Source organism: Lissotriton vulgaris, chromosome 4_1, assembly GCF_964263255.1.
Source record: "Lissotriton vulgaris chromosome 4_1, aLisVul1.2, whole genome shotgun sequence".
Taxonomy (NCBI): domain Eukaryota; kingdom Metazoa; phylum Chordata; class Amphibia; order Caudata; family Salamandridae; genus Lissotriton; species Lissotriton vulgaris.
Window position 1 is genome coordinate 416,049,147 of NC_141691.1, and position 21,120 is coordinate 416,070,266.

Here is a 21,120-nt window from a genome sequence, read left to right on the forward strand (position 1 = left end):
TACGCATACGGGCACCGGATGACACGAGCCGTTGGCATTCACATGTAAGTCACTATACACTAATTAGAGGGAGATAAAGAAGCACAACATGTGCTAGAACCAGTTTTCTTTCCACCTAAATTTTGGATTTAGTATACTGGCATATCCTTTTCTGTTACTCATCATTATCTCCTTCTATGTCTCATGGTACGTGTATACACCTCCTTTCACTCAGTTTCACTAAACATACTTGATTACTAAGCTTCTCGCATCATCAGTTTCCTTCTCAAACATGGCGTCTATACTGCTGACAGCTAATGAAATGACATCTTCTATGTTCTTGACTCCTACATAGCGATATCTCAGCTCCCCTTTTAAACATGGCGCCCATGTACCGGTAGCTAATGATTGGACATCTTCTATGTCCAACACTCCTATATAGCGATACTTCCCAGCAGGTCACGTGTCCGTACACGAGAGACGCCGACCGGGAACCAAAAGAGGAGGGATACCGCACTACGGGTGAGTTTGTTGTGCTTTACCCCGACAACCAAATTCCCTCTCATTCGACTTGATAAGCTCTTAAAACAAGGCTCTCGCGTGTCTAATGCAGGCGCATATCACTTTTTCAATTTTCACAGCACTACGCTAAGGAGGAAACAACCCCGTTTCCCGAAGCATTTCCACAGAAGGATCCCCTCCTGGTTACTGCCTGATACGCACACGTATTCAGGTAAAGCTTTTCTCATGAACCCACCTATGGTTTCCGCCCATTTGTAACCAAGAGCAATTAGAGCGCCACAATATACGACAATTTTAGCCTGATAACACTTGCTTTTTATGCTTTCTTTTTTACCATAGTGCTAACACTTGAAGAATTTGACCTACCTAATAGGGCGGAATATAATGGCAAACATTGCTGTTTGCACGTGACTCCACTGGATATACCATTCCTACTCAGTCACTAACCTGTTCTAAGACTCAGTGGTAAGGATTCTTTCCACTCTGTCCTTTGTACTAACTACTATTCCGATCTTCATGATCTAAGGCAATGTCCTCGTACATTCCCCATTTTAATGCCTTCCTGACGAGTTTTTTTCATTCCTTTCTCTAGTCTCTCTCCAAATCCACTTACTTAGACCTCTACTACAAGGTCCAGACTATTCTCAACCAAGTTGAGCTTAAAGGTAAATACTTTACCATTTAGAGAGAGTTTGTCTTTTTGTCAGTTCACTTCTGACAACGCCGATCTTTTCACCTTCACACACGCTCACACGCTTTCGTTGGAACTTATCACCCACGACTTCACAATTTTATTCACCGTAGTGTGCTTTTATCTGGACGTCTACACCACTCCTACAAACCTTCGGAATGCAGGACCACTGTGTGCTTGTAAAAACTGTCACATATTTGAACGTTATATTACCAACTTCACCACCATTGCACTACCACTCAAGGTTAACTACTCACATCCTTGTAGTGGCACACTCCGAATATCGTGAACGTCATCACTAATCACATCCATATGTGCGAATGAACACGCACGTCACTACTGCATGTATGAGGCACTTTTGTCACCATATGCAGTATATTACAGTGATATGACGCATTAATGTACATGTATACGTTATATTTTTTTGTACCATCAGCCCTGAAGAGTCGTGTTGACTCAACTGTACACGACGAAACACGTGTCGGCTTACTGTGACACTCCTCAAGTCTGGACACAATAAACCATCACCTTGCTGTGATAAGAAACACACGAAAGATTCTGCTTCTGTTCATCATATTACATTGGTCATTGTACTATTTGTTGTAACACTTTATTGCAGTTGCGAGAGCACAGCTGTGTAATAATAATAGCTGGTCCATTTGCAGTGAATGGTGAGACCTTGGGACAAGTAGTGGTCCTACAGAGGATGAGGGTAAATGTTGGATGGATGTATTTGTGGGATGAATTCCAATTGGGGCTAACATTGTATTGGGTGAGATCTGCTATGGTAAGTATTGCAGCTTGACTTGGCCAACGTTCACGTCTTTCGGCTTGCTGTAGTACTTGAGATATAGAGTGGGTATGTGTTAAATGTGTACAACATAGGTATTTGTTTCTCCACACATGTATGAGCTGTTGAAAAGGAGATTCCTCTGCAGTTTTATATTCCCCCAATCCACAAGGAGATACAATGGTATGTTAATGTCATCTCTGTAACAGTCCCAAATATAGCCAAAGGTGTGTCTTGTGCTGCTAACACATACCACTCTGTCAGAACTCGATAACTTGAATTATATTGGCTTACCGGTTATTACACAGGAACAGAGATGCTAGGTCCCTAATCCCTCTTAGCAATGCCAGGAGGTCTTTCTATCGAACCTCCCAGTCATTACCTCAAGGGACGGGGGAATTGGATAAAATAATAAACAAAGAAGAGACTGGTCAAGATAGGGCTCCTTCCGTCAACTTCTTGCTATAACGTTCTCTTTTCCTTCTTAGGAACCTGTAAATTAACAGATCATTATGACTACCAACTCTACTCTTATTTTATTCTTAATTTACTAAATGGTGTTAGAACCTCACCCACCCTGACTATGCTGGACGTTTGCTCCTCTTCTGTTCTAGTCGTTTACACCGTCCTCCTCAGTTAGTTGTTACTATTCAAAATAAACAACAATTAGTTACTTAATTTTCTGTTACCTACTCTTCCTCTATGAATTATATTGTAAGTGCACTTACTTCACTAACTAGAAGAGTTGTCCTTATATGGGTTCTGTTATTTGCTCTCTTCACCCTTTTCAACTGTCTTATATCTGCGACCTCTTCTCCTAATTTTGTCTTTTATTTCTTACAGGTTTCGGGAACTGAAGCAGCAAGACATTCTTTTGGATGAGTTATATATATATATATACAAGTTCAGGGTTTTAGATTTAGCTCTTCTGTATTTATACTCCAACAGCCTATTACGCTCGGCTTTTCTCATATGTTTTCTTTTATCTTTCAGCTCAAAGGGTTCTCAAGAATATTCAATGTCAGGTAAGTTCTTAACATCAGCTCAAGGTTTCTCAAGAATACTCAATGTTAGGTAATTCTTAATATCAGCTCAGGGTTTCTCAAGAATATTCAATGTCAGGTAAGTTCTTAATATCTTGTCATTATAAATAAGACATTATCACTTAGCTCAGTTCAGTAGATTCAGCTCTTCAGCAGGAGTGTTGTTTTGCTCAGTAGGAACTGCCCTTTCACTCGAACAATTCTCCCTGGTCGGCTTGCTCTCTGTGGACGACGAACTTGAAGACTCTCTCACCTCAGCTAACGGTAAACGCTCGCTTTTACCACTGCTGCCGTAGCTGCGTCAATACTGCCACCTTCTGACTCGCGCTTGAATTATCGCGCCGAGTCTTCGGAATTAACACTGCACAAGTTCCTTTACAAACGGAAACAAAACTTAAGGAAAACACTTGGGGAAACTCGATTTTAATCGAGCCTCTTCTATGGACGTCTTCTCTGGCCCTTAACTGTGGTGAAGTGAGCAGCTAACCGGGAGCTCGCGCATCACCTAATCTTCTTCTTCAGCTGTGCCCTAATAGACTAGACCGCCACCCCCTTCAGGGACTTGGGCACTTGGGCGGCCAACTTAGTTCTTCTTAACTTCACCAATTCTGACCAAGTGTGGGTACTATGCGTTTCTGGGCATGTTCTGGCCAATTCTACACTGCAAAGCTCATGAGCCCGTTTTAGGATCCTGACACACACACACCCAGTAAGCCATAGAATGAGATCCCATTAATATGTGCACATGTCCTCACACCCCCTGAGAGCAAGCTCTCACTGACACACATAGGAGACCTTTTATAGTTTCCTTAGTCATAGAATGTAGTCTATTCTATGGTACCTGATTCTATGGACCGCAGGCATCAGGTTAATGAAGCTGGCCGTAAAGGTGTCTGGTAAAAATGTACAAGTTGCTTAGGTTTCAGTAAGTCACAATATTTTGGCCTGTTTTATTGCAGCTCACATCACAGAAAATGTAGGAAGACAATGAGCTAGAAGATGGTACTGGGTTGGCTTAATCAATTTAGGACCTGACAAGGGGTGAGGATAGTCAGCAGCTTTCAGCAGAAATGCGTAGTAATGCATTTGTTGTGCCAGCATGTATTCACATGTTGTATGGTATCTTATGAGTTATACTAGTGCTATATGTAGTCAAATTGTGTGACATCAATGCAGATATACAAAAAGTGACAGTATCAATCTGTTTCTTGCCTATCTTGAGTCCATACATTTTAACTTCCATCAGAAGCTGGATATATGGAAGGCCTTAAAGGAAGGTGTGGACCCTGAGGGTCTACAGATGATGCAGTGTATATTGCCAAGAAAATTGAAAGTACCTAAGGTGCTAGACCTGGAAGATCACAGAGGTCCAGCTTGGGAAGTCCTCCCTACATGTGTAGGGTGTGTAGGGTGTGTACCGCATCCTGACCCCCAATGGCCCACATATTCGCAGTGGCCTATCCTGAGCTTGATGAGCAGTTGAGAGCCCAACAGCAGCAGCATGGGGGTAAGTCCTGACTTGAATTTAGAATGTTACATATGCCTCTTTTTGGTTATCGGCAGGCATTTCCAATCAACATTGAGGGTGACCCATGCCCAAAGCACAAGAAGAGTTCTTGTATGTGTAAGTCTGGTAGACTGTGCATGATGATGATCTTTGCCTATTGTCTTTTTGACCAGAAAATAGCAGAGTCCAATCCATTACCAATGTACTGTCCTGAGCAGCCACATGCCTGGCTAAAGTCCTTAATCACCTCATGTAGTTTGAGTTATCGGTGACAGTTGTATCAAACAGGCCACTGGTCTTTATTGTGTCTGGTGTTATGCTCCTTCACTACTATGTCTTATGTAATGGTAGCCCTTTAACATGTGCCATAGCATACATTGCACTTTTGATGCAGAGACTGGACAACATTTCACATTGATAAGTTGGAATTCGACACACACATGAGGTTCCATACATCACTGGTGCCATCAGTATTAGTGCCTACATGTTGGTATGTAAACATTTGCCTATTGTTGTTTTATCTGCAATACTGTTCATACATGATTGAAGTATCATTATAGGTTGTCTGACTCCTTCACAAATATGTGTGTTGGGCAGTCTGTATTTTCACAAATAAATATAATAGGTTTAGAGGTAATGGGAAACCACAGAGAGGTCTGTGTACACATTGTTGAGTGTGTGACACATACCCTAAGGCATTATGATATGTCCTTTGTCATAAGGGCATGACTGGTAGACTTGTAGTGATTTGTCAAAATTGAAAGTTACATCTCATTTATGTGGGAGCATTCACTGATGTGAATCTGACATCTTGAAATGTCCAGAACCATTACCTGACAGTTGACATGCATCAATGAGGGACATGTAAAAAAGTTGGAATCATATGTGATTGTTTCTACTCAATATTAAATGGCATTTGGTCTTAGAGCAAAACATGGCACTGGGATATGGCATTCCATTGGGACAAAAGTGAATTCACCTCTTTTTGTCAAAGACATCCGCTGAGTCACAAGAAACGTCAATGGTCTATTGGCTTTTAGGAATGCTGTGTAAGAATGGTGTTTTGGCCAGTACGGACTTGTACTGGGAAGGTTTATAGGGCTATGTGTTCACCTATGCTGCAGGAATTTTTTGACAAATCCCCCAGTAAGTGCCTTAAATTGTACTCAATTTTCTATCGTTAGCCAATGCAGTTTCCGTCGAAACACAGAGATGGATTCTATTTTAGGCACGTTACATAAAAGTCTAACAGCTGCATTTTGGGCCTTCTGTAGTCTATGAGTTACTTGTTTGTTAGAACCCACGTAGAGTATGTTTCCGTAGTCTAGCCGGGAGGTAATTAAGGCATTGACTATTGTTTTGTTGGTTGTTTCTGGTAGCATCCAGCAGATTTTCTTCAACCATTTGATGATAGAGAATCAGGTGGCCACAACATTTACCGATTGGGCCTGCATGCTCAAGGTGTCGTCCACGATTATGCCTAGATTACGTACGTGGGGTACGGGGGTAGGTAGAGATCCCATTTTATCTGGCCAATGTTGTATGCTCCAGAGGTTTTTTTGTTTACCAAATATGAGCACCTCTGTTTTCTCTCCGTTTAATTTGAGAAAGTTGGATTGCATCCAAGCTGCAATGTTGGTGAGTCCTGTCTTGATTGGAGAGGTGTCATTTGAGTTTTGTGCCGATAGTGAGAACATGATTTGAGAATTATCTGCGTATGAGAAGATTACCAGACCAGATTTTTCTGCTAGCTCTGCCAGGGGTTTCACGTATAGGTTAAAGAGTAACGGACTCAGGATGGAGCCCTGAGGAACTCCATGTGCGATGAAATGGGTTTTGGAACAGGCTGTTTGGGAAAAGACCTGAAAAGTTCTATTTGAAAGGAAAGCTTGAATCCAACTTAAAGCTCCTTCCCCAATTCCGATGTCACTCAGTGTGTTCAGGAGTACCGTGTGTAAGATGGTATCAAAAGCGGCGCTCAGATCAAGCAAAATGAGCGCCACTGTTTCTCCTTTGTCTAAATTCTGGTGGATGGTTTCTGTAAGCCCTAACAGGGTGGTTTTTGTTGAGAAACCCGCCCTGAAACCTGACTGTGAGGGGTGAAGTAGGTGATGTGAGGCTACATATTGTGTCAGATGAATGTGTATGTGTTTTTCCAGAACTTTGGACAGAATCGGTAACAGAGATATGGGATGATAGTTTTTAATGTCATCGGGATCTGCGTTGGGTTTCTTTAGCAGTGGGTGAATCATGGCATGTTTCCAAGTAGGAGGAATTTCAGCTTCTTTAATTGATGTGTTGAGAAGATGCGTTAGCACAGATAGCACAGAATGATCTAATTGCTTCAGAATATTGGCTGGCAGTGGGTCCATAGGTGAACCCGATTTAGTAGAATTCAGGAGCGTGTTCGTATTTTCAATTGTTAGGACGGGCCATTCCGTTAAGATGTAGTCCGTGCCTGTTTCATTGTATTCAGATGCATCTGGGGGATGGTATACCAAAGGTGAAGATGTATTAGTGTTCTCATTGCTGTTTTCTACCTGTTCCTGTGAGATTATCTCTTAGGTGATACCTTCGACTTTATTTATGAAGAAGGCTACTAAGTCGCTAAAGTTTATGGTCGTGCAGAGCCTCTGTTGTTTTCCTAATGTAATCGCTTTTACCGTGCAGCCAAGGTATCGCGCCCCGCCTGGAGCGTGGTCAATAATTGGTTGGTAGCAGTTATACACCCATATACAACTGTCCCCCTGGGCACAGGTGTTTTGCTGACAAAAAATCCAGCTCTTTTCTTAAATGATATGGTTTCTCGCAACTGTTTGTTTATATTCAATTTTATTTCATTGAATTTCCGAATCTTTATATGTTCATTTCATCAAAATTCGAGTTTCATTCTAAAAGTGATATACATCCAATGCATTTCGGTGGTTAATCCACCTTCATCAGGGATCCATCTGCAAATAACAAACAATAGTTTCTGAGCATACTGTTTCCTGACCATTCTACTTACAACAAAATAATTTCAACAGTTATCTACAAGCTATAAGGTGAAAAGCTCTAGTCGGGTGCAACCTGTATTTATATCATATAAAACTAAACAGACGGCGATTATTCTAGCTGAGACCATTATCCAGCTTCTATTAGCTTTGTGATGATTGGTATGTACGAAATAATTTCACTCATATGAACGAAATACTCCTAAGATATTATTTTCGGGAAACATATTCCTGCAAAGTATGACGTAACCCGTTAACAAACATGTGGACCCTGCTTACACAGACGTTGTAATATAAACTATGCTATCTGCCGAAAACAACTCCATATTCAGCGCTCAAATGGCACGAGTGCGGAGCACGCCCAATTTAAAATAAACTGAGAATGCAGTACGAAGAGATCACACACTCTACGGAAAGCAGAGCAGAAACCTTTGCTTATGCGGCTGAAGCAAGCAAAAGAATATATTCTTTAATACAAACAGAAACTACTGAGCATACTTTCACGAAAAATAAGGAACAACATATTAAACATCTTCTATACCTTACCCGGAAAGAAATTAACCAAGGGCTACATGCCAGCACCATGGTTAAATATCATAAAGCGCAGAAAATCCCTAGAGGCCTTTGCATATCCCTGAGACCGTCACTATGTAAAAATTCTAAACCGTTTTTTTAAAAGTGTTTTTCAATTTTAAATAAATGCAGTCTAGATCTGATCCTTCTTATAATAGAAGAATTATCCAAAATTCTAGAAGAGTTAAAAACGGACATTGATAAAACCAAAGAAGAACTAAGCAAGTTGATCACAGAGGAAGAATTGACTAAAATCTTAGAGGACATTAACAATCAGTTGACAAAACACACCCAAGAGGTCAATGAACGTAAACTAAGAAAATACAAGAGTGACACTCTAGATTACAAATTGCAAGAAGCATACACGTGGGCTGAAGTATATGCGCGCAAAAGACAAACTAAAACGTACACGTCTCATACAGACACTTCTTCCACTGACAGTGAAAAAACAGCCACAGGAAGACCTAATGTACCGAAGGAGTCCAGTCGCTCAGACTCAGCAAGCACATCTACAACGGTGCCTTTTTTCAGAGGCACAGGAGGCAACGGAGACCCCGGACGGGACACGGTCAAAGAAAAAGAAAAGGGTCAACCCCAAACCAGGAACATAACAAAGAAAACGAAGAAGCACTAATGAATGACAACAATTTGGTGTTAAATATCTCAGACTACAGATTGAGTCAACCACAAATTAACACTTTACAAAAGGGATTATCATTTGTTTCCACAGCACACACCAACCAGTTAGAATTGGAAGTTAGCTTGTTTAAGTTAACCAGAAAAATTAGATTACGGCATTTTTTGAGAACATAGTTACGGACACCAGACCTCCAGAACCAGATGAACTAAGAGGTTTAAAAACTCGTAGCACATGTATGGCTCCCATAAGCCATAAGACCATTGACCTTTTTGAACAACTATGTAAGAAGGATATAAGTAAACTGAACACCAAAAAGAAAACCAAACGGATGAACATGACCAAGAAAGAATTTGGTACATTAAAATCTATATCAAACAACAAGGACATCATCTGTCAAAAAGCGGATAAAGGGGGAGCATTGGTTATTTTGAATAAGTCATACTATCAAGAAGTGGTAGAGGAACATCTAGCTGATGAACACACCTACATGGAAGTCAATTTTGATCCAACAGAAGACATAAAAAGAACACTACACACCATCTTATGTAACGCCCAAGAAAAAGGAGTGATCAACAAACAAACTAAAAGATTTTTAATACAGGATAATCCAAACAGCCCTGTATTATACATGGTTCCCAAAGTCCATAAGGATCCTGTGAAATCACCATGCCGCCCTATAGTATCCACCAAAAACAGCCTGCATGAGCCCATTGGGAAGTTTTTAGATAAGCATCTTCAACCACTGGTATTAAAAACTCCATCTTACATAAAGGATACCACAGACTTTTTGGTGAAGTTGAAAGCCATGAAATGCGAAGGTCAACTAACCATGGCAACCATAGATGTAAAAGCCCTATACACATCTAGCCCCCATCAACAAGGCCTAGAAGCTGTTGAAAGAGCATTAGTTCGCAGTGATTATCCACAAGAACTACAAGTATTCCTAATGGAACTCATGGAATTCACCTTGATGCATAGCTATTTCCATTATGACAACAGATGGTTTATCCAGAAGAGTGGAACTTCTATTGGCAACTGTGCCGCTCTGGCATATGCTAATCTCTACATGGCATCATTTGAAGAAGAGTATGTGTATAAGAATGTCATTTGGATGGAACACAAAACCTGTACGTACGTTTCATAGATGACATATTCGCAGTATGGAAGGACACTAATCAAAGTTTACAACAACAAATAGAAATGTTGGATAACAAAGAAGACAGAATAAAATTCACATGGAAAATAAATGAAAGCAGCATTCAATATTTGGACGTTGAAATTACGCAAGAAGGAGGTCACTTTACCACAAACCTTTACCGGAAGGAAACAGATAGGAACAATCTACTCAGATTTGACAGCCATCATCCCCCAGCACTTAAGAGACATTTACCTTATTCGCAATTTCTCAGGGTGAAGAGAGTGGTCTCAGATGAAGAACAACTGAAACAACAGCTATCCATTATGAACAAAAGATTTTTGGATAGAGGATATCCGGAAACAATCACGCAACAAGCACAACAAAGGACATTGTCAAAAACCAGAGAGAGACTCCTGTCAGGCAATATACGAACAGAACAGCAACGGTTAACATGTGTGAGCAAATACTCCAATGTAAGTCCACAGTACAAAGCCATCATTAAAAGACATTAGTAAATTTTGATGGTTGAGCCGGATTTAAAAAAAATATATTCTAATGAACTCATGTTTGCGTACACAAGAACAAAAAATGTGTCGGATTTTTTGAAAACTCCAACTGAACCTAAGGAAGTAACTAATTGTCGCGGCACAGTTCCGTGCCTAAACTGCAGTAACTGCCACAATGTGATGAAGGTTAATGTTATTACCCATCCCATGAAAGGAAACAACATATACCTTAAAGTCAATGCAACATGCGACTCAACAAACATAATCTACCTGCTGAAATGCCCATGTGGTAAAGTGTATGTGGACCACACAGAAAGGAAACTTAAAACAAGATTGACTGAGCATAAGAGCAATATACGGACAGGCTCATTAAAATCCACAGTGGCAACACATTTTTTGGAGAAAAAACACCACATCAGCCAATTAAGGGCATGTATTTTAGAGCAAGTCGACAGAAAAGAAGGACTTACCAATAACAATAACTTATTGAAGCGGGAGAATCATTGGATTTTTCACTTGAACAGCCTGAAACCAAACAGGTTAAATGACAGGACTGAATTTTTGTGCTATTTGTAAATGTATAACAATGATTGTGTATTTTACACGTTCGCAATTAAGTCATGACATAATGCTGGTAGAAGCCTCATTGACGGCTATTTCCGTGTATTCTCCATGTAGCGTCAGAAGGTTGTATAGTTTTTATATTCTTAGCATCGTGGGCAAACAGTTAGTGAGTATTAAGGTATGAATATTCACGATAACAGAGGAACCATGTTACCAACATACATATGATCACTAGCGAAGTAGTTCATAAAGTTATCTGACACCGCATATGAAAAAAACACACCACCGCGTATCTTTGATACGTCACACGTATAGAAGTGCATGCGTAGAACATCTCATATCAATTCAAATCCGGAAACGCCAGTAGCACGTAACAGCGGCAGCATCCAGGAGACGCGAGCAAAGCTAGTGCAGGTGAGAGCATAGCGTTAACATATGAACGTCTTTCAGAACAGGATTTGGAAACCGTTGAGGTACACCCATTAGAGCGCTGAATATGGAGTTGTTTTCGGCAGATAGCATAGTTTATATTACAACGTCTGTGTAAGCAGGGTCCACTTGTATGTTAACGGGTTACGTCGTACTTTGCAGGAATATGTTTCCCGAATATAATATCTTAGGAGTATTTTGTTAACATGAGTGAAATTATTTCGTACATATCAATCTTCACAAAGCTAATAGAAGCTGGATAATGGACTCAGCTAGAATAATCACTCTCTGTTTAGTTTTATATGATATAAATACAGGTTGCACCCGACTAGAGCTTTTCACTTTATAGCTTGTAGATAACTGTTGAAATTATTTTGTTGTAAGTAGAATGGTCAGGAAACAGTATGCTCAGAAACTATTGTTTGTTATTTGCAGATGGATCCCTGATGAAGGTGGATTAACCACCAAATGCATTGGATGTATATCAATTTTTGAATGAAACTCGAATTTTGATGAAATGAACATATAAAGATTTGGAAATTCAATTAAATAAAATTGAATATAAACAAACAGTTGCGAGAAACCATATCATTTATGAAAAGAGCTGGATTTTTTGTCAGCAAAACAACTGTGCCCAGGGGGAAGGCTACTAAGTCCTCACATTTAGTTTGAGATAACATTGGTGGTTTGGCTACCGTCTCTGAGCCAGTGAGTTCCTTTACTGTGTTAAAGAGTGTTTTGGCAATGTTAACGGCATTGTAGAGTGTCAAATTAACAAAAGTTGCTCGAGCTTGTTTGCATTCTTGGTGGTATTTGCTCAGAGCCATCTTATAGGTCTGTTTGGAGGGTAAATCGTAATTTCTCCATAGAAATAGAAGCCATAGCCATAGAAATCCATAAACCCTCACCCACATTCCATCCACACCCACCACAGACAACACCACACCCGCATACAAACACCATCCCATCACATCTTCACCCAGCACAAATGACCCCACACACTCCTGCACGCACCACACCCTACTAACACATCCACACCCAGCACACACACCATCACACCCACAATCCCCAACACATCAACATGTACAGCACCCACACCCTGCACGTCCATGGCTACAGTGAGTGAAGTAGTGTGGCTCACTGGTTAGAGGCGGCAGACCCGAGAGCAGAGGACGGCCCGGGACCAGGGTTCGATTCCCGGTGCGGCAGGTTTCTGGACCAGGGTCAGCGGACTCGATAATTCTCTCGCCTCGGTGCCCACTCTGATCAGCGATCACACTCGGCAACTCTGGGCATTAGCTTGCCTCATCTTCACTAACGGCCCCACCAGACCGCCGGGGATGCCTGGTCTCACCCTGGAGATACCCATTAAGGGACCATCTCTCAGGGAAGCCAGGAAGGGTTTCGCAGCGGTCGAAGCGCCTTGGGACCCTCCGGGTAAGTAGTGCGCTATATAAATGCCTATACATTTACATTTACATTTACATTACACCCTCCACAGACACACCAATTCCATAGTACACACCCAAGAAACAGAGATGCTCACAATCACACACCCAACCGACACATGAGACACAAGATACACTCATACTTACAGAATATAAACCAGACCCGCAAGCAAATGTACCCTGAACAGACACAGGCACATCACACACTGTCACTCTCTCTACCTACAAGACCCCACTCCTTCCCAAACAGCCTACTAAGTTCCCCACTGAAGATCTTACCTTAACCTTTCCCTAACCCCTCAAAAACCTCAACCACCCCTTCCAAACATGATCCTACGACTCACACACCCAAGATAACACCTTCCAAACCCAAATGCACCCCTATTAGCGATGCATCCACCCCGTCCTCATCCTAAAGCATCCCTTCCAAGTGACAATTTACCACTTCCACTTCCAAACCCAACACTCCTAAACAAAATTCCATCTCTTCCTCCTCCCAAGCCCGCCTCCTAAATAAAAGTCCACCTCTTCCTCTTCTCAAGCTCTTCACTTAAACAAAAGTCCCTCTTCCCAATCCCGCTCCTTGACTAAAATCAACCTCTCCCTCCTCTCAACCCACCTCTCCTAAACAAAAATCCACCTCTTCCTCTTCCCAAACCACCCCTTTCCAACAGAAGAACACCCCTCCCAAACCCAAACATTCCTCTCCCAAGTAAGATCTATGAGGTCCCTGTCCTACCCCATGGATGCCCCTTCCTGAGGAGGTTCCCCTGGCAGTGTCTTTTGAGAAAAGATTGGTGGCACTGCACTTTGCACGGTTGCACTGTTGAGTACTGGACTGGCCATTGACGTTGAGCTATTCACTGAGTTATTCTCTTGTTTTGAAAATAAATATTCTATTAATTTTTTACCACATTAGTCCTGGCATTACTTTTCCATTGCTATTGTTGTGTCCCTAGCAATGTTGCAGAGCTTAGATTGTGTAAAATATTTTTTGATTTGCACATTATGGCATGTTGAACAACATTTACATTTACAGTGTAGTTTGTTCTGTACATACACAGGCTGATATGCTATGTGATGGTCATTAGATTTTATGGTCATATATTCATCAAAGAAATGACAATTTGCACCACCTAATTAATGTGAGATGATTGATTGCGATGTGTGAATATAGGTGTGTTTGTTTCACCTTGATTGCTGATCAACATGAAGCGGTTTGTATCTATTGTCTTCGGATCCAGTGCAGGAGTTACACAGGAAAGGGGAAATGTTCCATGGATGGATATGTGGCAGGAATCCAAATTGGTACTGACATTAATTTGGGTGCTATTTCAAATGGTAAAGGTTACAGCTTGTCTAGAGCAATGTCAACATCATATTTTATTGCACTTCCCCCTATGATGTGTGTTGCATATATGTTTAATGGGTGGAAGTAAGATATTTGTTTATCTACACCTGGAGGGTGATGGTTTGTCATAAATGTTCCGATTCTCTTTGGTGCATGTGTCCCTTTTTAGGTTGAGCATTCGAGACCTCTTGTATATACTTTAGTATATACTTATTATATACTTATTGTGTATGTACTTTGCGGGCTCTGGAGATCAGCTCTAGGACTTGTCTGCTAGCACCTAGGGATTTTTTTTTTCTGTTCAACTGCCTCTATTTACCTGTCTTGATAGAAAAAGACCAGCAGAGGTCAGTAAAATACCAAAATTGCTTTCTGGTGAGGGACTTTATTTTTTTTATTTTTTAGGCAGCAGCCTCTATTTAACTTTCTTTATAGAAAACGACCAGCAGACGTCTGAAAAATACCAAAATCACTTTAGTGATCGCTAGATTACAGTCCATAGAATTTATCTTCCACGAGCATCCGTAGACAATAATATTTTTTTCAAATCTTGTATGTACATTGATATGACCACCGAAGGCACTGATTTTATATTAAAAACAGAGCTTTGGACTACACCATTTCAAGCTGAAAGGCAATATTTCTCTCCATGTGTTTCCATTCCTGGTGTGTCATGCAGTTTGGTGCTTAATTTCCCTCCATGTTAAAGAACAGTAGATGTTTCAGCACCCAGGGAAATGTGCTGCACAGCTAAAAACATATAAGGTCCCAAAGGTGATACCGATTGCATTGCAAATGCTTATTTAGGCTATCTCTCACCAACTTTCTACCTGTGAATCAAGTGCTGTTACATGTGTGTTTATTTTAATATCTTGTACTTCAACATTAACCACAGATGCATTGTACTTGGTTATGCTATTGGTTGTCCGAAATATTTGTAAAACCACGGGTACTGTGTATCTGTTAACTGACATGTCAATGGAAGCGGGTAAGCGTGGGGCTTACCGTCTGTTGCGTTAATCATGGGGTTGGTTTTGGACGTCATCAAGCAGCAGTGGCAGGACTTGTAGGATCAACTCCACAGTGGTACAGGAAGTGTGAAAGTGAGCAAAGGTGAGTTTGTTCCTTATGTCCCTTCCTTTCAGCCAGCTCAGGGATGGAGGATGGACCGTCACAGTCAGATCAGCGGGAAGTCACAATCTCATTGGCCTGCCGGGGAAACAGGCGGTCGTACCTCTGACACCTGCTTTACCCCATTGCGCTGTTGAGGCCGTTTAGATTTTTTGGCGGTGATGGTGGGACAGCAGCAGTCTTTCACCTATGCACCCATATGCTTCGCAATAGGGCGGGGTGACTACCAAGTAGGCAAGCGGGAACTCCGACACCGTTTCGACTGTGGGACCAAAATTGAAATCTGACCCATAGTCATTTGGCTCTAAAGTTCACATCTATGACCTGCCACTTGCAAACAAATATTTGCAAAGGTATTTGAAACCAGAATGCAGCCGAAGACCTGGGATACTACAGAGGTGCGCAGCCTCATAGGTACTCCCAAATTCTCCAGTGGCCAGTGTAACTCAGAGGTTCTCACCGGGAAGTGAATCTAAGAAAACGGTTGCAACAGGAAAGAGTCAAACGTGTTTGAGCAGAAATTCGACCGTTTTCCTCTTTGACTTTCAACACTCTGGTTTGGTGCCTGACAGCTGACACCAGGAACAGTGCCATGGTTCCAATTATGTTACCACCTATGATTATCCCCAGGGATATTCAAAGCATTCATGAAGAAAGTGAAAAGTCGTTCATTTGGATTTGGCCTTTTTTTTTAAATTAAATTTAACATGGCTGCTCATCTAGTACAGCACAAATATCCCTTTGGTGAAGGGAGTCTTCTTGCTTCGGTGTCTGTCTCCAATCGTAATACTAACTAGGAATCAAGGGGCAGATTTATGAGGCCCTTGCGCCACGTTTACGCCGCTGTTGCATCACGCAAGGCGGCGTAAACGTGGCGCATCCCTATGAGGCATTTACAACGTGACGCATCTATGGAGATGCGTCACGGTGTAAGGCCCTGCGCCACATGACACCTGCGTTAGGTTTCATGTAGGCGTTCCGGTGCAGGGGGGGGGCGTTCCGTCGCAGGAACGCCCCTGAAAAGTGACTCAGTGAAATCTACAAGATTTCACTGCGTCACTTTCTACGTCAATTCCTTACGCCTGCTTGAAGCAGGCGTAAGGGTGATGTACCATGCAAAGTAGGGGTGGCCCCTGTGCATTGCAGGAGTCCTGTCGCACTTGCGACATGACTCCAGCAATGTGCTGCCCGTACGCCGAAAGATGCGTGACGCATCTTCCCTGCCTTGCACCATGGTGCGCCGCATTGTAAATGCGGCGCACCATGGGTGGCGGAGCTGTGGCGCACTGTGGCGCACATTAACTGGCGCATCCCTGGGGATGCGCCAGTTAACATAAATCTGCCCCCAAGTTAGAGCAGCTGCCCTGGATCTCCTATGAGGATGTGCACCAGAATGTCGAGGTAGGAATGTAGATGGTACCCAATATAGTGGATTCAATATCCAACAACAAAATATATAAAGGTAAGTATAGATTTTCATCACCTAACTTCACATCTCTGTCCTTTGATGATATATATCTTCAAGGTGCATAGATGTGGAGGTAAGAATAGTAAATCTATATGTCTTCGATATGCATTTTTTGATATTTTACCCCTAGATCTTCTCTCCATGATATTAATGTATTTCAATATTCCCAGGCTTGAGTGTTCGTAGTGCAAATTTGACCTGACTGAGAGGTTTAGCCTAGTGATCTCTGAACTAGAGACCGCCCTAGTCCTAAGGTGCACACTGGCAGTGTTACATTCTGCCTGGCTCAGGAGCTCCCAAAGTGCTCCTTCTGACATCTTCCCTGGTTGAGCCCTCCTTGATTGGCGACCCTTGGGTAAGCAGAAGTACCCATTTGCAGTAGTTGGGGTGCAATCTTGCAAAGACAAGAGATCAGCACAGCCAGAGAGTGAGGGGTGTACACCGGCATCAAGTTTGCAGGGCGGCTTGCCCTTTACTAAATCTGCAGACAGAGATTAACAGGGTTATGCACTAGGAGGTGAACAGCAGGATGGGTATGGGGCAGGAAGCACTGGAATGGAAAGAGAATGAGGCGAGAATAGAAGTTTTGGAGGGACACGGATATGTGGGAGAAGTATTGGGGCAGCTAGGTGGAATGTGTGTGCAAGAGAATGAAAGGCGCTAAATTCACATCCATGAAATGCAATGGGCTAGCACAAATACTTATGGACAGTCCTCTTAGCCATTGCCAAAAGCCATCTTTCCATTTAATCTCAAATGGGTAGTCCAAAAGCCCCTTTCTGTATTTGTATGTATTGCTGTATTTATATTTTATGGTTTTTGATGTGCATATGTGTGTGTTGTGCGAAGGCAATAACTGTCGCCTGCCAGATAAAGCTGTCTGTTGGTGATAAAAATGATCAAGGAGAAGATGCAAAACAACAGTCTGTCCACAAAAATAAAAAGTAGCGACACACATACCAAAGAAGAAGTAGAAGAAAAAAAAATATTCACTTGTGTTTGTGAAACAAACTAGCAGCTCACTAGCCTTGAATAAACTGCTTTCCTTGTTTGTAACTATAGAAACTATATTTGTGCCAATCGGGGATAGTAGTCCAATAAAAAATAATACATAGCTAGAAAGATGTATGAGGCAGAGCTCGTCACAACCAAGAGCAGAGGAATAATAAATATTGCATCTTTTTCTTTTTCTGTTTGCCCCGATGCACTGCAGTTTTGGCTTCTGCTGTCACAAGTTCCTGTCATCACTTCTTCAAAAACAAACATGCACGGGTAACACATTTTGCATGTTATCAGCTCCTATTTAACGACAGGCTTGCTAAACTTTGCAACAGATTCACAGTTCACAAACAACAAGTAGTGTTGATTCATGAAACCCAAAATGCCAAAGTATCAAATCAGCTAAAGATTGTATTTACCCCCTCTGTATCCATCTGTTTGCCTAATCCTTTTTAACGTTTAGAATAGAGCTCTTGAAAATGAATCGTCAAAGTAAAACAATTTAACAAAGTTATTTAGATGTGCACACTGGTTAAAAAATTGTGCATCCTGTTCCCTTATTGTTAGATCTGGGGGTCTCTAGTTGGCAGATTTAGGTACCAATGTCCAAATAGGGACCCTTGCTTCTAGTCAGGGTAAGGGGGATACACTCTTTAGATAACCCCTGCTCACCCACTTGGTAGCTTGGCACGAACAGACAAGCTTATCAAAGGCAATGTGTTGGGTATTTGTACCAACACTCACAGTAACACAGTGAAAACACCACAAATGGACTCCACACCAGTTTAGAAAAATAAAGTATCTTTATCTAAACTACACAAGACCAAAATGACAAAAATCCAACAAAAACAGTTCAAGAATATGATTTATTTTCAAAAAGTTCGAGGGTTTGCATCTAATTAATCCACATTTGCATCACGTTTAGCCCAAAGTACCTGTAGATGCGACAAAAGTTCCAAGTGGAAGCTGCAGCATTGAAAAACAAGCGATGTGTCACTCCTGAGACCCTGGGGAGGCAATGCGACAGCCCCGCTGGACGCAGAGGGTGTGTTGCGATGAATCTGGTCTGTATGGAGAAGAATGCGATACCTTGTATGGATTCCGGTGCACAGGTTCAGTAGGAAGCGTCTCGCACAGCCACGATGCGATGATCTTTGGGGCGGCGATGATTTCAGGTGCTGCGGCGATGTGCGGCGCAGCGGCGATCTTCTCCTCTCCTCTCCTCGATGGCTCTGCGATGATGTTCGCAGATACGTGATGCGGTCTGCAAGCAAGCGGTGCGAAGATCTCACCCAGCGATGGCAGGCTCTGCCGCAATACTCGCAGCGACAGGAATCTTCCCGCACCGGGCAATGCGATCCGCAAGCAAACGATGCATTGGTTCTTGCAGCGGCAACAGGCGCTGCGACGATCTTCGCGGCAACAGCATTTTACTCGCACTGTTGACGATGCGCTCTGCAAGCGAGCGATGCGTGGAAATTGCAGATCTTCTTCTTTTCTTCTTGTCCAGCTCCCCAAACAGAAGGCAACTACTTCCAGAGGCCCCACAATTGGATTAAACACTCTAGGAATGGCAGAACTCACTCAGAAGAGTTCAGGGGGAAGCTGGGGGTGAAGTCCTTTTGTTCCTGGGACTTCGTAACAGGAGGCCAGCTCTCCTCAGGCCCTTGGAGATCTCTTCAAGCAAGGGGACATAGCAACAGTAAAGTCCTTCCCTTCTCCTTGGCAGCAAAGCAACTGCAGGTCAGCCCACAAACACACCGCAGGACAGTCCTTCCTCTTCAGTCTTCCACCTTTCCCTTGGCAGAGGTTCCTTCTTGATTCCAGGATGAGCTAATTTTCTGTAGTCTGGTTAGCCCTTTTTATACCACTTTTCTCTTTGTTCTCTGAGGGCATAGAGGCTTTGGCTTAGTCAGAACCAGTTCTGGCCAGTCATGGAGAACTTTGTTTACTTGACTTCTTCCTTCCTTTGAGAGAGAGGGGCAGGTTTGTCAGCCGCTCAGCAGGAGGTAGAGCCAGCATTGTGGAAGGCAGGCACAGCCCCATTCAGGCCCAGGTGCTATTCCCTCCCACCACTCAAGATGCAGATGGAGCTATTCAGCCCAGGAATGACTCACTCGGCCTCTGGGATCCACCCCTGCCCCTGTCACTCACAAGCCAGACAGTCAATTCACAAACAGGCCAAGGCACACAGAAAGGTCAGACAAGAAAACAGCCACTTTCTAAAAGTGCTGTTTTCAAACTCAGGATTTAAAAACCATCTTCCCTAAAATATGTGTTATTAAATTCTGAGTTCAGGGATACCAGACTTTTGTTTTCTGTCTTGCTCCTATGGGAATATATGCAGGTACACATTATACACAGCATTCCCCATTATAGCCTATGGGCAAGATAGCCTTTCAATAATGAAAAACGAAACTGGCTGTAATTCACTACCAGAGCATGTCACCCACAGTAGTACATGCTCTCCCTTTCACATACACTGCACTCTGCCCTGAGGGGTACCTAGGGCCTTCCATAGGGGTGTCCAATGTGCACAGAAAGGGAAGGGTTAGGCCTGACCAGTGTGGACACTGGTCAGGTCAGCATGGCAGTTAGCAACTGCACACAGGCACTGAGTTGGCAGGCCTGAGACACCATTTCAGGGCTACTCATGTGGGTGGCACAATCAGTGGTGCAGGCCCACTAATAGCATTTGAATCACCAGCCCTGGCACACTTAGTGCACTTTACTAGGGACTTTACTGGCCTCCCTGCCTGGGTGATGTTCCCACCTCGAAAGATGAAATCAAAAGCTTAGGGGTATGGTTCAAGTGGGACCTGACCTTCAGGACTCAAGCAAAGAAAACAGCAGGTATATGCTATGGCCTACTCCGGTCTGTGCGGAAGGTTCTCCCACTCTTGCCATTTCAGTCCAGGAAGCTGCTAATTCAGGGGCTAATATTATCTAGACTGGATTACAGCAATGCCGTGTTTCTGGCGGCACCTGAAGCTACCATCAACACGCTCCAACGTGTTCAGAATTCAGCAGCCAGGCTGCTTACCGGCTCCTCAATAAGATCCTCGGCTAAGCCGGCACTGAGAGCTCTTCACTGGTTGCCGATTCATGAAAGAATAAAATTTAAATCTCTTTGCATAACCCACAAATCACTTCAGGGGAGGGGACTCCCTATCCTTAGGAATCTGATCCGCCCCTACAAGTCCTCTCGGACTCTCCGTTCTGACCTCGGAAACTTGGCCACTGTCCCTAGTGTGAGGAAGGCGCTCGCTGGGGGACGTCGATTCTCGGTTAATGCAGCAACGCTTTGGAATGCCCTTCCTGTCATGATTCGAACCGAACCCAGCTATC